At 37.9% G+C, this 20,332-nt stretch overlaps 1 protein-coding gene across 1 annotated transcript in view; it reads left to right on the top strand.

The window, feature by feature from the left end:
• Positions 1-4,210: 4,210 nt before the first annotated feature.
• The window catches only part of LOC103511017, a 54,641-nt gene continuing 38,519 nt past the window's right edge, over positions 4,211-20,332 (top strand). The window contains exons 1-2 of the mRNA XM_026824896.1: positions 4,211-4,494; positions 9,672-9,827. The gene's annotated coding sequence lies outside the window, so the exon portion shown is untranslated. The remainder of the gene's footprint in view (positions 4,495-9,671; positions 9,828-20,332) is intronic.

Below are 20,332 nucleotides of genomic sequence, written 5' to 3'. Positions count from 1 at the left end.
AATTGTTTTGACTTTGTAGCTAAATCCCCTTTAGGGACGAGCTATTATTTTTTCCTTTGGGAGCTTTAACACTGATAAATAGGTCGTTCGCGCCGATTCCACAGTGCATTTAGATTTTTGTGTTTAGGAAATTGCTGGCAACCGACATAGGTTTTTTATTTATTTTATTTGTTTATTTGCAATTTTAACAAATTCATAGTTTACAACATGTTTACAATAACAGATTATACACATGATAATAATACCTACAGTTTAAGCTTATAAATATATAACATCATAGAATAATCTATTTTTGTTTTGTTTTTTGATATTTTATGTTTTTTCTTCTCTTTGCAAATTTTAACTACTCACTCTTCTCTTTTATATTTGGTACTCTTCTCTTTTATATTTGAGTTTAGTTTTGAAAGTTTACACCTATTTCTCTGAATGAGGAAACACAAAGCTCCCAAGTCCTTCCCTCCCCACGGACACATCACACTTCGCACTCCAATTTTTTCACCCACGCTCTCTTCACTCGAAAACTATTCTGTTCTCTCTCTCTCCCTCTCTCTTTCTCTCTCTTTTTCTCTCTCTCAAATTCATGTGATAGAGAAAGAAGGAGAAGAGAGAAAGAGAATGAAAATAAGTTAGAGAGAAAGAAAATATAGAGAGAACTTTGCCAGTAAAGTAGCACATCAATCAGTTAATGAAAGGTAAAATTAGTTGCTCTAATAATAGACATTGACGCACGGGTGATGGAAAAAGTTGCTCCATATTGTGACGCTGAAAGCTGAAATTGACGGCGAAAAAAGTTGCTGTTAAGTAAAAGTGACGGGAGAGAAAAGTATGAAAATAGCGCATTTGAAAATGGTAAATGGGTAGGTAAGTAGGTAGGTATTAGCTAACTAGGCAGGTATACCTAGTTAGCTAGTGAAGTGTAGACAGTCTAATGAAGGGATTAAAAAAATGATGAAAAAATTTAAAAAAAAATATTTTAATAAATAAATAAATAAATAAAAATAATAATAAATAAAAATCAAATCAATCTATCCGTGCTGAAAAATTATCCATTGTTTTGAAAAAGAAAAAAAATTGAGAGTTACTTAGGTGGGATTAATTGAGAGAGAGAATGGGCCTGTACGGAATTTTTAAAAAAGTAGAACAGACGTCCCTGGACCCTCGTACAGTCTACCTCTAATTATAATGCTCTCTCTATTTATCCTCGAAATAAATGCTCTCTATTTTGGGAATAGAAACCACGCGAAAGATATAAATAGCTCTACTTTACCATAATTTCAAATTTCATCCATCCGCAGATTTTACATCTACAGGATCTTGTCTAATTTGAGATTGTGTGAGGAATTTTCTTGACATTATCTTGAGGAGAACAAGAAAATGCAATTCCAAATGACCTTTTTTTCTTCGAACCCAAGACCTTCAGCTGAAATAACCGCGTTTTTCGTTACTTCATTGGACCCATTTACACCTAGGGGTTTCAGAGGAAAACACGGAAGCAATGAGGAAGTGATGGATATACAAGTAGATGAACAGATATCTAACAATCTAACGTAGATAGTTAGGTATGTATGTAAGTTCTACGGGAATTCTATGATAGAATCTATTTGTACAATGTTTTCTCGCACATGTATCCTAAGCAAGGTCTTGTTAATTATTACAATCAGCCCTCAGCATACAATGTACATTATGAGAGTAAATTGTACGAATCAAATTGGTTTTTAATAGGAGTCGCTCTGGGAAACGTCAAGGCAAAGGAGGTTAGTAAAACATAGTTTTTATTTCGGATAAGTAAATGTACGTTTTTCTTTCCTTCTGTGAGAAGCAGCCACAGTTTGTCTTCACGAGACCGGGTGCACCTCTTGTCTCGGTTCCATCACATAACTTTAAAGAAAAGCAAGACTCGAGGGATAGGGACCACTGGCCTATTCCACGTACGTCTCTGCACTCTCCCAAGCCACAGCCAGAAAATATTGACAAACGGTACTACGTTTTTTCTGCCCTTGGATTCAAAAGTAAAGAGTACAGAGTCCTTCATGAAACAAGCCAAAGGTCTCCAAAGGTTTTTGACTCGATAACTTTGTGAAGATCCGTATTGATAGAGATAGGTACTCAAAGATAACTCGACACACTGATGTGGATTTCTGGCGTTTAATTCCTCACACAAAATGCTCCCATCACAAGAATAGAGTCTCAGCACTGATGACTTCACTGAAGACCTTAGATACAAACATAACGGACTCGATATTCAAATAAGTTACGTCTCTGTGGGAGACAGACCCCTATCCTGGAGTCTGATGGTATTCCAATGATTAAAACACTTCTCTCATTAACCAAAGCACTCATCCTCCCATTATTATTTACTCATTCTCTCATTAACAGAAACGTTTATTGTGGTTTCATCGTCATCAGCATTGTGTTTCGGAATGAATCGATTGAAGCGATGATGTCATAAGCTTTCGTTTTGTATTTTATTGATAGATTTGTACGTTGTAAATATTGGTTGATTAATAAATATGTGTATTTCATGGAAAATTGAAACCTGAAACAAAATACGGGGGAAAAGTATTGGGGCGGAAAAAGGACCTTTATTTTATAATTTAGAAATTGAAACGCTTTTGTTTGTAAGGATTTCGGGGTGCACTCGGCCTCGTGAGAGTAATTCTGAATTGTCTCGTGAGAGCTTGTTTATACTTTCTCTTGAAATTAGTCTAACCTAGCAAAGGCTGAGGTAATTTTGGCAAAGTTCTTAGCACTCAAACTTACAAACTGCTTTAGGAAACTTTTGTTCTCTTTGGATAACTTTCAGGTTTTCTTTCCTCTTTGGATAAAGTGCCACAATGTACTGAGACTCTCAAGAGAATCATATTCATAACGCAAGAACGCTAAAGATCAAGTTGATTCACCTTTCTTATTAATCTTAGTGAACAGTCATAATGTTCATGTAACGTTTATACAGGGTGGCTGTATGAATATTTGTCGAGTAAGAACATAGTGATAACCTCCCTGTTTCGGTTTGATTTCGTTGTGATGAATCCACCTGCAACTGTACCACATAAAAACCATACATTTTAATGTCCGCCACTGACGTCGCTCAGAGCTTCTGGCTTCTGACAGACAGTCTGAACGTGTGTGGCTGAAAAATCTTGAGACCCAGGTCTGTAAGACCGTCTGAGAGACCTCGGTCTGAAGCTATTCTGCCACTCACGCTCAGACAGTCGAAACGTGTGTGGTGGACAAATCATGAGACCTATTTAGGTTTGTCAGACTATCTGAGACCGCGGTCTGAAGCTTTTTCCGCCTGACACAGACAGACCGAGACAGACAGACCGTGGTCTGTCAGACAGTCAGAGCGTGAGTGGTTAATGGCTGGCCTCAGAACTTAAAAAAAATGTCACAGGTCCATTCTGGGGTGCCTTTACAGCATGTGTCCTATCGTTCTGTCAGTCTCGCCATTCTTAAATTTCATTTAATACGGGTCACCCCGTATATCATGAACTTGCACTTAACGTGTACCTTTAGCATACTATACTGTGTTGGGTGTGTATTTTCTACTTATTTGTTCATTATTTGTTTTCAACTTCATCTCTCCCGAGCTCCTATAGTGTCTTGTTTGATTTTCTCTTGAATCTTCGTGCTGTAGAAGTTTCACGAGAGGATGCATTGAGAAGCTGTGAAAACGTTGGCGTTGTTTTTAGCGTAGTTCTGAGAATCTGAGCTCACGCCATCGGCATCAGTGTGCTCGGCCAAGTTACTTTAAAGGTAGAAACACACTACAATCACGTCACGTGAGCACAACTATGTCTCTTTAGTTTTCACACAAAAACGGTATTGCGTCAGGCCAACTTTCAGTAATCACGCCTGCTGTAGCAAAAAAGGAAGTTTGCTTTTTACTGTTGCTAGATTTGTGATCTAACGTCTCTTGGGGTTTGTTATCTTTACACGAACCGGTACAGTACACTTTGAAGGCCGAGAAGTGCTAGTGGTTAGCACGGGTGGACGGATCTGGAGGTTGGTGGTTCGAGTACAAGTTCTGTCATAAGTTTAATAAAGGCCAAGGGGTATCACGTGGGGCATGGCATTTGTATGCTTAACCTTACAGCTAAAATTCTTCTTTTCTAGTCTTTTTATAGTGATGAACAGCTCATATTGTATTCTCATTCAATCTTTCCTTCCTGGTTCCATCGTTTATCGTGTAGGTGTTATTAGCTGACATTTACAAAGAAATCTGGGTAAATGAACTAATGAAAAAGAGAATACAAGGAGAAGGGAGGATAATAACGATAAAAACAATACATTAAACAGGAACAAAGACTAGAAAACACTATTAGACTACAAAGACTTTTGGAAAGCTGTACTGGAAAGCAAGAAGCAGGGGCGTGTCGTGAGATTTTACAAGGGGAAGTTCTAATCTAAACCCATATCTACAATATAGTTTGCTGATTTGCTTTTGGTCTTAAAAACTTGGAATCCAGGTTGATAAATCATGTACTATTTCGGGTAAGTAAATATCTAGTAGCGCGGTCAAACTTTCTTGACTTGGCGGGGCGGAGCGCTACCGCGCTCCTTTCTAATAAGTAAGGGGCGGGGGTAAGGAAAACCCTCAAGTTCACAACGGCAACTATTGACCATGAACCGTCGCCGAGACCATCGCACCAGGGTGTCCAAAACGGATTCTGAATCCTGCTTATTTATACAAAACCATCGACTTTAGCAGATTTTTTTTTATTTATTTTATTTTTTACACATTTTAGCAACATGGAGATGGAGGTGAAGGCAAAAGTTAAGGTGGAGACGAAAGTGAAAATGGAGGTGGAGGCGAAGGAATATTTCTCTATGAACCGTCGCCGAGACCATCGCACCAGGGTGTCCAAAACGGATTCTGAATCCTGCTTATTTATACAAAACCATCGACTTTAGCAGAATTTTTTTTATTTATTTTATTTTTTACACAGTTTAGCAACAAAGGCCATTTGCGGCAAATAAATAAAGTGACCTACAGTTCTTTCGGGAAGTTGTTTCTCTTTAAGAAACGCATGAGGGTAGCTACGGAGTCAGGATCATCTTTGAGGACAGCAGAAAAAAATGAAAAAATACTAGGCTCAATTTCTCAATTTTCTGCAACTGTCAGTAGGTCAGTACTATTATGCTCGGAGCTACATATGGTCAAGGCTCCGTTGTGGACGCTTCTATTCATTAGCATGAATTGTTTTTCTCTTGGGTCGGTACTGGGATATGGTCGGTTTTCCGTTGTGGACGCCTACATGCATAGACTCCAGGTTAAATAATTACCATTTTCTGTCAGTAAGTATGATAAGTAAGGGGCGGGGGTAAGAAAACCCCTCAAGAAGGGGGAGAGCACTGTCTTTTCGGGAAGTTGTTTCTCTTTAAGAAACGCATGAGGGTAGCTACGGAGTCAGGATCATCTTTGAGGACAGCAGAAAAAAATGAAAAAAATACTAGGCTCAATTTCTCAATTTTCTGCGAGTGTCAGTAGGTCAGTAGTCAGTACTATTATGCTCGGAGCTATGGTCAAGGCTCCGTTGTGGACGCTTCTATTCATTAGCATGAATTGTTTCTTTTCTCTTGGGTCGGTACTGGGCTATGGTCGGTTTTCCGTTGTGGACGCCTACATGCATAGACTCCAGGTTAAATAATTAGCATTTTCTGTTAGTAAGTATGATAAGTAAGGGGCGGGGGTAAGAAAACCCCTCAGAAAGGGGGGAGAGCACTGTCTCTGTCTCCCTAGCTTCCATGGAGAACTCCGCCACTGGAAAGCAGACGAAAGTAAAGGTTAACAACAACAGTAGGTGTGAGGCGGCTACTAGGTAAACAGACAATATGGGAAGAAGGAACTTTTTACTCAGATAATATCAATATTATCTAATAAAGTGGTTCCCAAACGATAGGCCTTTATACCAAGATATAACCCGGGAGGGATCGGCGCGAACGACACGCAAGTGTTAAAGCGTCTAAGGGAGAATAACGTTACATTTTTCCAAGCACTACACCCCCGATCGCGATCCCAGAAAGACGCAAGTGTTAAAGCGTCTAAGGGAGAATAACGTTACATTTTTCCAAGCACTACACCCCCGATCGCGATCCCAGAAAGAGAACAGAACAGAATTGGTATCATTATTTTCTTTTTGGTGGAATTTAATGCGGGGCATTGCGGGGTCTTTTCGCCAATTCGTAAATTTTATAGATTCTTTCTCCTACGACAAGATGGTGGGGTGACCGAATCATTAATGGACAAGTTACCTCAAGAGAAGAACCACTGAATAATACTGAATATGTATTGTAGATAGTAGAATTAGCTGTACAGAATACAAGGTAATATTGCTATGATGGTCAATTTACATGCAAACATTGCAATCCACATAATATGGAAGAAAAAAGCTTCTTTACATGTCAAACCTTTCAGCTGCTCTACATATCAGGTCTACATACCTATAGCTTTAGAAGCTTCTTTCAGCTGCTTCCTATAGCTGTAGGTATCTAGTTAGTTGCTTTACTTTGCCATCAATGCCTGAGTATTTTCTCTTGTTCTTTGTGAACTTTTCTGTGCACTTTTGCAGCCTTTTCCTTTTTTTTTTCTCATTAAAGGTTTTACTTCAAGGTTATTTGCTTCCATGGCCTTTATCGAAGTTAAGTAAGATCGATCGATGTCTTCCTTGACTTCCTTTTGAAAAAATGTTTCGCCTTTGTTCAACAGACAGATGCAAGTATATTTTTTTTGCCGGCATTCATCCTGGCCGGCGCATTGGAACAGATTCAGTTGTAGGTATATTGAGAAAAAAAAACTAGGGTGCAGTCACTCGAACCCAGTCACTCGATTGAACATATTGAACTAAGAGGACATTGGGCATTGTTCACTACGTCTGTCAAAATTTGATTGGTATTCTATGACTACAGAGGAGATGTCCACGATTGTGGACATTGGCAATGAGGAGGCTATATCGGGAAGCTGGACACTATAATATAGCATTCCAACAACCTAAATCAGGGGGAGGTAACCCAATAAGTAATGCAGTTTTTCCACCTTAAACTTGTGGCACCCTGTCACCATTTTTTTCTCGGTGATATGGTATCCATTTCCAAGGTTTTTGGTCATTCAGTACCCACCTATTTGTTTTCAAGGTGCTTTTGATTATTCAGTGCTTTGGTAATAATTTAGGATTCTCATAGTAGCACTAATAAACCCTACCTTCCGTAGGTCTTATGGTGAAGGCTAATTTTACCAGAGAAGAGTAGATTAAGGAGCGCGGTAGCGCTCCGCCCCGCCAAGTCAAGAAAGTTTGACCGCGCTACTAGAGATATTATACGCGACAGGGAAAGTAGCCGTTTTCAGGTAGTTGTAGACAGACAACTACAAATGATGGAAGAAAACGGATTGCGTGTGTGTGTTGGGGCATGAAAGTGACCAAGTTGAAAAAAAAATGTCATCAAAATCGGTTAAGTTTAGCCGGAGATATTTGACTTTGAAAAACGTCAAATTTTTCATCCAGACAACTACAAATGATGAAAGAAAACGGATTGCGTGTGTGTGTTGGGGCATGAAAGTAGACCAAGTTGAAAAAAAATGTTATCAAAATTAAGTTTAGCCGGAGATATTTGACTTTGAAAAACGTCAAATTTTTCATCATTTTCTGCTGCTGCTGCTGCTGCTGCTGCCGCTTCCGCTTCTTCTTTGACGTTGACCGCTCTACAGCCTAACACACTGGACCGATTTTGATGGTTGATGGCTCATTTTTTTTCTCGTGAGTGGTAGGTGTGCCTTTTCATATTTTCAAGGCCCCCAAAGGGCCCCTTCAGCCTTAAATTTGATAAAAGAGTGATTTTTAGGGGAAAAATTCTAAATTATCGCTCGAGTTATACGGCACAGACCACATGAGTCTAATATGCTTAACCCCACACACAAAAAGCCCAAACTGAGGCTTAGGTGTAGGGGCTGGTCAGCCCCAAGGGACGGGTTGAGCTTCTACGAATCTACATGAGTCTAATATAGCAGCAGTTGTTTCATTGCAGGTACATGTTGGTATTCGAACCACAGTTCCTTCGGTTATAAATCCGTTGACTTCTGGGACTATTGCCCTTGAGAGACAGGATTAAGGATAAACTCCACCCCGGGCGGGAATCGAACCCGCCACCTAGCGCTTACAAGGCAGACGCGCTACCCCCAAGCCAAATATGAAAGGTTTTCGAAACCTACAATGAAATCCAACTATCAGTATCTGGCACAAGGAAACAACAGAGTTAGTAAGAGTTTAGGCTGGGGTGGAGGTAAACTTTTCTGACACAGCCTGGAATTTACAACGTAGCAAGGTACTAAGCAGCTGGCGGCGTTTTCAACATTCCTACCAACGAAAAGATAAAATTACTGATGGAATCTCAACCTGCGAGAAATCTCATCCTTGTTAGGAGAACAAAATAAAACATTGTTTGCTAACCTAACCCAACCCAACCTAACTTAACCCAACCCAACCTAACTTAACCCAACCTAACTTAACCCAACCCAACCTAACTTAACCCAATCCAACCCAACCTAACTTAACCCAACCCAACCTAACTTAACCCAACCCAACCTAACTTAACCCAACCTAACTTAACCCAACCTTACTTAACCCAACCCAACCCAACCCAACCCAACCTAACCCAACCCAACCCAACCTAACTTAACCTAACCCAACCCAACCCAACCTAACCCAACCCAACCCAACCCAACCTAACTTAACCCAACCCAACCCAACCCAACCTAACCCTAACCCAACCCAACCTAACTTAACCCAATCCAACCTAACTTAACCCAACCCAACCTAACTTAACCCAACCCAACCTAACTTAACCCAACCCAACCTAACTTAACCCAACCCAACTTAACCCAACCCAACTTAACCCAACCCAACCTAACCTAACCTAACCCAACCCAACCTAACTTAACCCAACCCAACCTAACTTAACCCAACCCAACCTAACTCAACCCAACCCAACCTAACTTAACCCAACCCAACCTAACCTAACCTAACCCAACCCAACCCAACCTAACCTAACTTAACCCAACCCAACTTAACCCAACCCAACCTAACCTAACCTAACCCAACCCATCCTAACTTAACCCAACCCAACCTAACTTAACCCAACCCAACCTAACTTAACCCAACCCAACCCAACCTAACTTAACCCAACCCAACCTAACTTAACCCAATCTAACCTAACTTAACCTAACCCAACCCAACCCAACCTAATCTAACCTAACTTAACCTAACCTGAATTAACCTATTGTTGTGAAGTTGAGGGTATCGCCTTCCTAACAACAGATTAACAGAGAGCTGGGTTTGTACGTTTTTAGAGGAGATGGAGTTGATAAAGGGATCAGTTTTATAGTTCGCTTGTATGGTTCGTTTGTTAGGAAAACTTGAATTTGTCTTGAAAAGGTCGATTCCCCGGGTGGTCCACATGACTCAAATTGTTGTCCATTTCAACATTGAACTATCGACCCGGTTACTCATGCGTTGTAAAAACGCGTTGGCGTTTGTAAATGGCGTTTGTAAATGTAAATGTAAAAGGCGTTAACAAATATTATGTTTTGACGTTTTGTGAACTTTTGAATTTTATTGTAGTTGGGAATGAATCAAATGTGAGAAAATCTAATTTTATGCATTCTCTTTTGTTTTCAGGTCTGAATGCTGACTGGTCAATTATTAATGTAACAGTAGATACCACAAATTAACTGAGGGGATTCACAAAAACCTCCATTATACCACAATCTAGCAAATTCCTTAAACACACACAGGAATTTCCAACTCAAAACCCCTACTTTCAACCCCCAACTGGTAAGTTGCAAATTCTCGCTTTTGTTTTGCGCGTTGTTTACTTTGCATTCTTTGTTTTTGTTTTGTTTTTATTTCTGTTTTGTTGTTGTTGTTTTTTTTTTTTTTTTTGTTTTTTTTTTCTCTCCTTTTTCTTTTTTTCTCTCTTGCAGAATTTTTACATTTCTTTTTATATTCAACATGCTGCACGCACCAGGTTTTTTAGCATACGATTACCATTCCTTGTTACTTAGTAACATTATTAATTAACTGTCAATATAAAGATATAGGTACGTACTTGTTGAATGTTCGCATTCGCAATGTCTGTCATACTGTTCCTCATAAGAATAAACTTATCCATTGAACCTGTGTAGCGCCTTATATATCCAATCAATTATAAACTCTTTATAATAAAGATACTACGAAAGTGGTGTGCATATTTTGTCCTTTTCTCTCCCCTCCCTCCCTCTCCTCTTCTTTATCGACTCTCGCCCTCTATCTTTCTTCGCCTCTCTTGTATTTCCTTTTCCCTCCCTTTCTCTCTCTGTTATTCGCTCCCACTCAGTTGGGTGAGCGGACTAGATTTAATTTTCCCTGCGTACCCCGAAGCGGTAAAAAATGTTCAAGTTTCAAATTTTGCGAGTACAAAATGGTGTACTTGTGTACTTTTTTATTACTTTGTTGTTTCTGCTTCAGTTGGCAATCCAAACAGGTTATTAGTCTGGTATAGTATTGCTTTTTGCTTTTTTCTAAATAATCTAAATAAATATTTCTTTTTTGTATGGAAAAATGGAAAATATTGCAGTTCAAGGATAAACTGTGACAGCCATTATAGCTTGAAAGCTCTTACCTCATTATTAAGTACCTCCTATTTCTGTAAATGATGTTCTCTTAAAAAGAGTATGTAAGGGGTTTTAAGCTATCGAAGTTTTTCATAAGTCATACACAATAAAATGGTATGATTTTTCCTATACTCGTAAATGTACTTAGCAACTGTGAATTTTGAGAGTTGAGTTTTTCATGCTCAATGTATTATTAGCTCTCCAACATCTATTGTAATCTGCCTTTCAAAATTAACCTTTTTCTCATATGTTTGTTTTACTATTTTCCATTTTCAACATATTTTTTGTTTGTTTACCTATACAAGCACTGACCATGTACTCTACACTTGTGAAAATTACCCTTTTTTTGCTCTCACCTTTTCCCTCTCTCTCCTCCCTCACTCTCTTTGTTTCTTCCCTTTCTGCTTTTTTTTCTCTCCTCACTCTCCTCTCTGTCCTTCTCCCTCTACTTCTTCCTCTCTTTCCTCTCCCGCTTCCTCTCTCTTTCTCAAGTTTCTCGTTCTTTCTTCCTCCCACCTCTCTCCCTCTCCTTCCGGCCTTTATCGAAGTTAAGTAAGATCGATCGATGTCTTCCTTGACTTCCTTTTGAAAAAATGTTTCGCCTTTGTTCAACAGACAGATGGAAGTATATTTTTTTGGCCGGCATTCATCCTGGCCGGCGCATTGGAACAGATTCAGTTGTAGGTATATTGAGAAAAAAAAAACTAGGGTGCCGGAACCCAGTCACTCGATTGAACATATTGAACTAGGAGGACATTGGGCACATCTAACCTAACCCAACCTAACTTAACCCAACCCAACCTAACTTAACCCAACCCAACCTAACTTAACCCAACCTAACTTAACTCAACCCAACCTAACTTAACCCAACCCAACCTAACTTAACCCAACCCAACCTAACCTAACCTAAACCAACCCAACCTAACCTAACCTAACCCAACCCAACCTAATCTAACCTAACTTAACCCAACCCAACCTAACTTAACCTAACCCAACCCAACCCAACCTAATCTAACCTAACTTAACCTAACCTGAATTAACCTATTCTAACCTATTGGAAGTGGAGGTGGAGGTGAAAATGGAGGTGGAGGTGAAAGTGGAGATGGAGGTAAAAGTGAAGGCAAAAGTGGAGGTGGAAGTGAAAGTGGAGACGAAAATGGAGGTGGAGGTGAAAGTGGAGATGGAGGTAAAAGTGAAGGCAAAAGTGGAGGTGGAAGTGAAAGTGGAGACGAAAATGGAGGTGGAGGTGAAAGTGGAGATGAAAGTGGAGGTGAAAAGAGAGGTGGAGGCAAATTGGAGGTGGACGTGAAAGTAAAGGTGGAGGTGAAAATGGAGGGGGAGGCGAAAATGGAGGTTGAGGCAAAAGTAGGGGTGGAGGCGAAAGTGGAGATGGAGGTGAAGGCAAAAGTTAAGGTGGAGACGAAAGTGAAAATGGAGGTGGAGGCGAAGGAATATTTCTCTTAGCCTTTTCTAGATCTTTTCTTGTCTCTCCCTTTCTTTCACTCTCCTATCTTACCCTCACTGCCACCCCTCTTTCGCTCTCCTTCTCTCTCCCTCCCTTTATCCCCATTCCTTCTTATCTAATCCCTCACTCTCTCTATCCCTTTCTTTCACTCCCTCCTTTTTTTTATTTCTATCTTGCCTCTCTTTATACCTTCCTCTCTTTCTCTCCCTATCCTTTTTTCTTTCTATCTCCACCTCTCTTTACACACTCTCTCCTAATCTTCCTCTTCCTCCATCCTCTCTCTCCGTCCCTCTCTTCCTCCGGCGTGCCATCAATTTAATTTTAAAGCATTGCACGCCGCCAATGCAGTGAAGCAGAAGTGAGATTAGAGGAAAGAGGAGTGCAATGAGGGGAAAGAAAGGTAGGTGGCACGCCGCCAATGCAGTGAAGCAGAAGTAATATTAGAGGAAATAGGAGTGCGATGAGGGGAAAGAAAGGTAGGTACTATGACGTGAATAAAAGGCGGGGTACAAAATTGAATTTCTAATCTTTTTTGGGGTGGGATGGAGTTTTGTTTTTTTTGTGGGCACTTGATTGATTTTGGGAGGAACGACTTGGCGGGGTCTTTTTTATGCCACGAAGTGGTATTTTTTGGAGGTTCAGTATATTGATTGTGTATAGCTACTTTTACTTACCTCAATATTCAAGGACCTCGAGGCATTCAGCAAATCAGCAGATTTCAGCAGGAGGTCTTTGTAGTCGTAAAATCAAAGATTCACCTGTGCCTAATTAGAACCCAGAGTAAACATGTAAATAAACAGTAGATCATCATACTTTGAAGATAAGCCAGGAATCATTAACATGCCTAAAACAAACATCCAGACCTTTGTTTAGCGTTATGAGAGTTATGGCCAATTTTCTGTATAGCCCAGTACCCCTTAGTACGTAAAGCTTACACTAATTACATAGGTACATTACTGACAGTAGATCATCATACTTTGAAGATAAGCCAGGAATCATTAACATGCCTAAAACAAACAAACATCCAGACCTTTGTTTAGCGTTATGGCCAATTTTCTGTATAGCCCAGTACCCCTTAGTACGTAAAGCTTACACTAATTACATAGGTACATTACTGGGCTATAGGCTATAGTAGAGAAAATTATGAAATGAGTACGTATGTAGATGTAGATCTGTCCTAGGACAGGTTTCAACACGACGTTCTCCACTTTTCTCGATCTTGGGCGTCCTCCTTCATTTGTCCAAAGTGTTCAAACGTTCTTCCATTCAGCACAACTCTCAGCATTCCAAACCTCTTTCTTCCTATTGATCTCTTTCCTCTCAGCTCTCCTTCCATGATTCTTCTCTGTAGACAATTTCTTCTCAGGATGTGACCCGGCCAACTTCTTTTCCTGTTCACTACATGGTTCTCAGTATTTCTCTTTTCTCATCAACTCTTCTCAGCACTTATTCATTCCTGACTCTTTCTGACCACTTGATTTCTTCCAGCCTTCTCCACACCCACATCTCGAAGCTTCCAAATATTTTTTACGTATGTAGATATACCTAAGTACTCGTAATTATCTTTATTAAATTTCAAACTTATATACCTTGCTATGCTCATATTGTTTCAAAAGTTAATAGAGTGGTGCAATATTAAACTGTTAAAATAAAAGTACTACTTGTCCTAATTCGAGAGTCTAAATAAAGCACCATACTAAAACCCAAGGCAACATGAGATGTTTAAGTATATTCGATATTAATATGAGGAAGAGGGTAAAGTAATGATGGAAAGTCTTAAATATGAAATACTTATATCTAAAACCCATGGTAACATTAGACGTATTTAATAAATAGAGTATAGGAGATGATAACTAATATGAAATGGTGAGAGTGCCTAAATCAGAAGACCAGAACGATCGATGACCTTCAAACCTGACCTGTGTTGTTGTCTGGGCACTGACCAGAGAAAACTGATTTCCCGGTAGTACCTCCACAGGAACCAATGAGCATCGAGTATGATGCGTGAAGAACTATGAGGTACAACACGTGAAAGAGGACGAGGTAGGATTAGTGACCACCTCCCTGACGATTGGTAACACGCATCAGGGCCGAATATTACAATACTCGTAGAATAGGTAACGAATAACAATGGGCAATATGGACAAGCGATACGGCACAGACCACATGAGTCTAATATGCTTAACCCCACACACAAAAAGCCCAAACTGAGGCTTAGGTGTAGGGGCTGGTCAGCCCCAAGGGACGAGTTGAGCTTCTACGAATCTACATGAGTCTAATGTAGCAGCAGTTGTTTCATTGCAGGTACATGTTGGTATTCGAACCACAGTTCCTTCGGTTATAAATCTGTTCACTTCTGGGACTATTGCCCTTGAGAGACAGGATTAAGGATAAACTCCGCCCCGGGCGAGATTCCACTCCGCGACCTAGCGCTTACAAGGGAGACGTGCTACCCCCCAAGCCAAATATGAAAGGTTTTCGAAACCTACAACGAAATCCAACTATCAGTATCTGGCACAAGGAAACAACAGTTAGTAAGAGTTTAGGCTGGGGTGGAGGTAAACTTTTCAGACACAGCCTGGCATTTACAAGGTACAAAGCAGCTGGCGGCGTTTTCAACATTCCTACCAACGAAAAGATAAAATTACTGATGGAATCTCAACCTACGAGGAATCTCATCCTTGTTAGGAGAACAAAATAAAACATTGTTTGGAACCCGGCGCAAACGATTAAAAAAAAAAAAAAAAAAAAAAAAAAAATGTTAGTAAATTAGCCAATTAAACATCTGTTGCCAATGATGATTCATTGATGACTATACGAGATACGAGAAATGTGTAGTTGAATAATTGATTAAATTTCGAACTTTAATAGGTAATAATTTTAATATTTTAATCCATAGAAGGACTTATCCAAACCTGGTCGACCTATATATCAAATTAAAGGTCTTTTTATCAGGAACACGAAAGTGGTGGTACAAATTTGTCCTTTTCTCTCCCCTCCCTCCCTCTCCTCTCTCTTCTTTATCGACTCTCGCCCTTTTCTCTCTTGCAGAATGTTTACATTTCTCTTTTCAATTCAACATGCTGCACGCACCAGGTTTTTAGCCCGTCCTTCCTTTATTATTACGATATTTTTTTTTTTTTTTTTTTTTTTTTTTTTTTTTTTTTTTTTTTTTTTTTTTTTTTTTTTTTTTTTTTTTTTTTTTGCTTTTTTATTCTCTCCATTTTCATTTTTTTCTCTCTTGCAGAATGTTTACATTTCTCTTTTCAATTCAACATGCTGCACGCACCAGGTTTTTAGCCCGTCCTTCCTTTATTATTACTATTACGATAGTAATAATAAAAGGTATAGGGACGGACTGTTGTATTCGCTTCGGTCTCTGTCTGTCCCCATAGAAGGACTTATCCAAACCTGGTCGACCTATATATCAAATTAAAGGTCTTTTTATCAGGAACACGAAAGTGGTGGTGCAAATTTTGTCCTTTTCTCTCCCCTCCCTCCCTCTCCTCTTCTTTATCGACTCTCGCCCTCTATCTTTCTTCGCCTCTCTTGTATTTCCTTTTCCCTCCCTTTCTCTCTCTGTTATTCGCTCCCACTCAGTTGGGTGAGCGGACTAGATTTAATTTTCCCTGCGTACCCCGAAGCGGTAAAAAAAATGTTCAAGTTTCAAATTTTGCGAGTACAAAATGGTGTACTTGTGTACTTTTTTATTACTTTGTTATTTCTGCTTCAGTTGGCAATCCAAACAGGTTATCAGTCTGGTATAGTATTGCTTTTTGCTTTTTTCTAAATAAATATTTCTATTTTGTATGGAAAAATGGAAAATATTGCAGTTCAAGGATAAACTGTGACAGCTTCCCTTTCTCTCTCTGTTATTCGCTCCCACTCAGTTGGGTGAGCGGACTAGATTTAATTTTCCCTGCGTACCCCGAAGCGGTAAAAAATGTTCAAGTTTCAAATTTTGCGAGTACAAAATGGTGTACTTGTGTACTTTTTTATTACTTTGTTGTTTCTGCTTCAGTTGGCAATCCAAACAGGTTATTAGTCTGGTATACTATTGCTTTTTGCTTTTTTCTAAATAAATATTCCTTTTTTGTATGGAAAAATGGAAAATATTGCAGTTCAAGGATAAACTGTGACAGCCATTATAGCTTGAAAGCTCTTACCTCATTATTAAGTACCTCCTATTTCTGTAAATGATGTTCTCTTAAAAAGAGTATGTAAGGGGTTTTAAGCTATCGAAGTTTTTCATAAGTCATACACAATAAAATGGTATGATTTTTCCTATACTTGTAAATGTACTTAGCAACTGTGAATTTTGAGAGTTGAGTTTTTCATGCTCAATGTACTATTAGCTCACATGCCCTTTAAAAAAAAAAAAAAGAAAAAAAAAAAAAAAAAAAAAAAAAATAATGAATAGGTACGAAAAAAAAGCTTAAAATCCAATAAATTTGTTATATTATTTTTCCACTGATCCAAGAATAAATAAAGGTCGTAGTGGTAATTGCCTACTCCTCTTCAAGAAGGGTACCTATACAACCAGATAACAAGAAAGTAAGAAACCTTTTTTCTTTTTTTTTTTACTCAAGTTCAATTAATTAGATACATATGTATTTTATTGGGTCATAAACTCATAATATAATAGATCTAAACAAAATTGCCTATTATGTACTTTTTCTCTCTAAAAGGTCAGAAAAAACCTAGGAACTTATATAAAAGAAGATTTAGAATTACCCATCGATCGCTATTGTCCTCTTGCCTAGAACGGATACTTAATAGGTACGAAAAAAAAGCTTAAAATCCAATAAATTTGTTATATTATTTTTCCACTGATCCAAGAATAAATAAAGGTCGTAGTGGTAATTGCCTACTCCTCTTCAAGAAGGGTACCTATACAACCAGATAACAAGAAAGTAAGAAACCTTTTTTCTTTTTTTTTTACTCAAGTTCAATTAATTAGATACATATGTATTTTATTGGGTCATAAACTCATAATATAATAGATCTAAACAAAATTGCCTATTATGTACTTTTTCTCTCTAAAAGGTCAGAAAAAACCTAGGAACTTATATAAAAGAAGATTTAGAATTACCCATCGATCGCTATTGTCCTCTTGCCTAGAACGGATACTTTTGTGGATGCACCTCAATTACTTTTTCCATTAGTTTTATCATGCCCTTGACCTTTTAAATCCTTTGCTGAAATATCGTGTTATTGCTTAACATTTTCAGTCGCGCCCCCAAAGTTTCATCATTTGTTTTCAACATTTTCGCTGTTGGTTGTTGGTATTGTGGACCCAAACAACCAAAGAAATGGAAGAATTAAAGAAAGATTAAATTAAAGAAAGCCGGTAATAATAAACATTTAATTTGTTATAGTAACCCGGCGCAAACGATATTAATTTATTAATATGTTGTAAAAAAAATGTTAGTAAATTAGCCAATTAAACATCTGTTGCCAATGATCCAATGATGATTCATTGATGACTATACGAGATACGAGAAATGTGTAGTTGAATAATTGATTAAATTTCGAATTTTGATAGGTTTTAATATTTAAATTTGAACTTTTTTTACCGTTGAAATATCCGGATAAGTAGCTAGGTACATGGAGATTTTTATTTATTTTTACTACTACTATTATTATTATTTTTTTTTATTAGCATCAATCTATCTAAAATATCTACATACACAAGTCTTTTATGAGGTGAGCAAGTGGGCATATTAAAACAGGGCTATAGGTATGCTATAACTTCTAGCCTATAGGAGGGTTTTAAACTAAAATCGAGAAAGCAAAAAAGTTTCTAACAAGGCCCGAAGAAGAGAGAGAGAAGTTTAGATAAACTCAACTGAAGTATCTATCTGAATGATTTGTTACACCAACGAAGAGGAAAGAAGAATCGAAAGAGGAAGAAGAATATGATTAAAGGAGGAAAGAAAAATAATATAAGGAAAGGAGAGAGGAAATACAAGGTTACAAAAATCCTACGGGACATTCGAGAAAAAGTAAATCGAGAAAGAAAGGGAGAAGAGGGAAACCTTGATAAAATTGTAACCAGTGGAAAATTAATAACTTTTTTAAAGGTTGCTTCTGGAGCACCAATTGAATTTGAATTCCCCAGGCTAATGTAGACAACGAGGTTGGGTGGTAGAGTACGCGGTGTATTTGTTATGTAGATATAACCAGGGTCCATTTCTGTAGGTTTCTGTAGCAAATATCAGTTAAGGCTATTATACCCCGGCTTTTTGCGCGGATTTCCACATTTTCGACCCATTCCTGAAACTGATCAACAAAGTTTTAGGATCAGGAAAATGTTTACACCATTTCATTTGAAAATTCATTTGTTTCAATATCCTCTGTTCCTGAAACCTAAACTCTACACCTCTACAGTATATCTGTTGTCGTTGGTTCTAGGCTAGGACCATAGGACCCTGTGGAAATGTATCAATTTGTTTCCAAATTTTCAGAGTTTGATTTTCTTTTTTTACTTTCTATTATTCTTTTTCCTTCAACCTATATAATTATTTTGGTAGCCAATATTTTTTTATTCCGTTTTCTCCTGAATTGAGCCAATTTAATATGCTAATGTACTTTTGTTTTATTGGGGATTTTTTTTTCTGGTGATTTATTGGGTGATATCCGGGTTAGTGTAGGGATAAAACGAAGCAATACAGGGTGTTCCAGTTGAATTTGTCAAGAAATTTTAATTTTAGTTAAAAAAGAATATACCTACAAACTATACTCTACACCTACCTAGTCCCTTTGTCTCAACAGTTTAATATTGCATTGTTTTATGTCATTTTAAAGTCCATCAAGGTCAGGGGATTTGAACTCTCAACCTTTGAATTAGTTGTATTATTATTATTATTATTATTTTTATTAGCATCAATCTATCTAAAATATCTACATACACAAGTCTTTTATGTGGTGAGCAAGTGGGCATATTAAAACAGGGCTATAGGTATGCTATAACTTATAGCCTATAAGAGGGTTTTAAACTAAAATTGAGAAAGCAAAAAAGTTCTAACAAGGCTCGAAGAAGAGAGAGAGAAGTTAAGATAAACTCAACTGAAGTATCTATCTGAATGATTTGTTACACCAACGAAGAGGAAAGAAGAATCGAAAGAGGAAGAAGAATATGAATAAAGGAGGAAAGAAAAATAATATAAGTAAAGGAGAGAGAAAAAACAAAGTTACAAAAATTCCTACGGGACATTCGAGAAAAAGTAAATAGAGAAAGAAAGGGAGAAGGGGCAAACCTTGATAAAATTGTAACCAGTGGAAAATTAATAACTTTTTTAAAGGTTGCTTCTGGTGCACCAATTGAATTTGAATTCCCCAGGCTAATGTAGATGACGAGGTTAGGTGGTAGAGTACGCGGTGTATTTGTTATGTAGATACAACCAGGGTCCAATTGCTGGAAGCATTTATAGGCAGTCCCTTGTCAGATTAGGTTGTTGTAGCAAATGACAGTTCAGGCTTTTATATCCCGCCTTTTTGCGGGGATTTCCATATTTTGGACTAATTCCTGAAAGTGATCAACAAAGTTTCAGGATCAGGAAAATGTTTACACCATTTCATTTGAAAATTCATTTGTTTCAATATCCTCTGTTCCTGAAACCTGAACTCTACACCTCTACAGTATATCTGTTGTCGTTGCTTCTAGGCTAGGACCATAGGACCCTGTGAAAATGTATAAATTTGTTTCCAAATTTTCAGAGTTCGATTTTTTTTTTTTACTTTCTATTATTCTTTTTCCTTCAACCTATATAATTATTTTGGTAGCCAATATTTTTTTATTCCGTTTTCCGCTGAATTGAGCCAATTTAATATGCTAATGTACTTTTGTTTTATTGGGGATTTTTTTTCCTGGTGATTTATTCGGTGATATCCGGGTTACATGTATAGTGTAGGGATAAAACGAAGCAATACAGGGTGTTCCAGTTGAATTTGTCAAGAAATTTTAATTTTAGTTAAAAAAGAATATACCTACAAAATATAGTGTAAGTGTCTATAGACTTTATAGTCTATACCTATGTCAACAGTTTAATATTGCATTGCTTTATGTCATGTTAAAGTCCATCAAGGTCAGGGGATTTGAACTCTCAACCTTTGAATTAGTTGTCAGTACTGTTGACCTCTAGGGATCAATAAATGAAACATCCTGTTTTTTTTTTTTTTTTTTTTTTTTTTTTTTTTTTTTACAAAACCCTTATACCAAA

The sequence above is a fragment of the Diaphorina citri genome, unplaced genomic scaffold (assembly GCF_000475195.1).
Source record: "Diaphorina citri unplaced genomic scaffold, Diaci psyllid genome assembly version 1.1 scaffold664, whole genome shotgun sequence".
In the NCBI taxonomy this organism is placed as follows: Eukaryota; Metazoa; Arthropoda; class Insecta; order Hemiptera; family Psyllidae; genus Diaphorina; species Diaphorina citri.
This window is presented reverse-complemented; position numbering and strand designations above follow the sequence as displayed.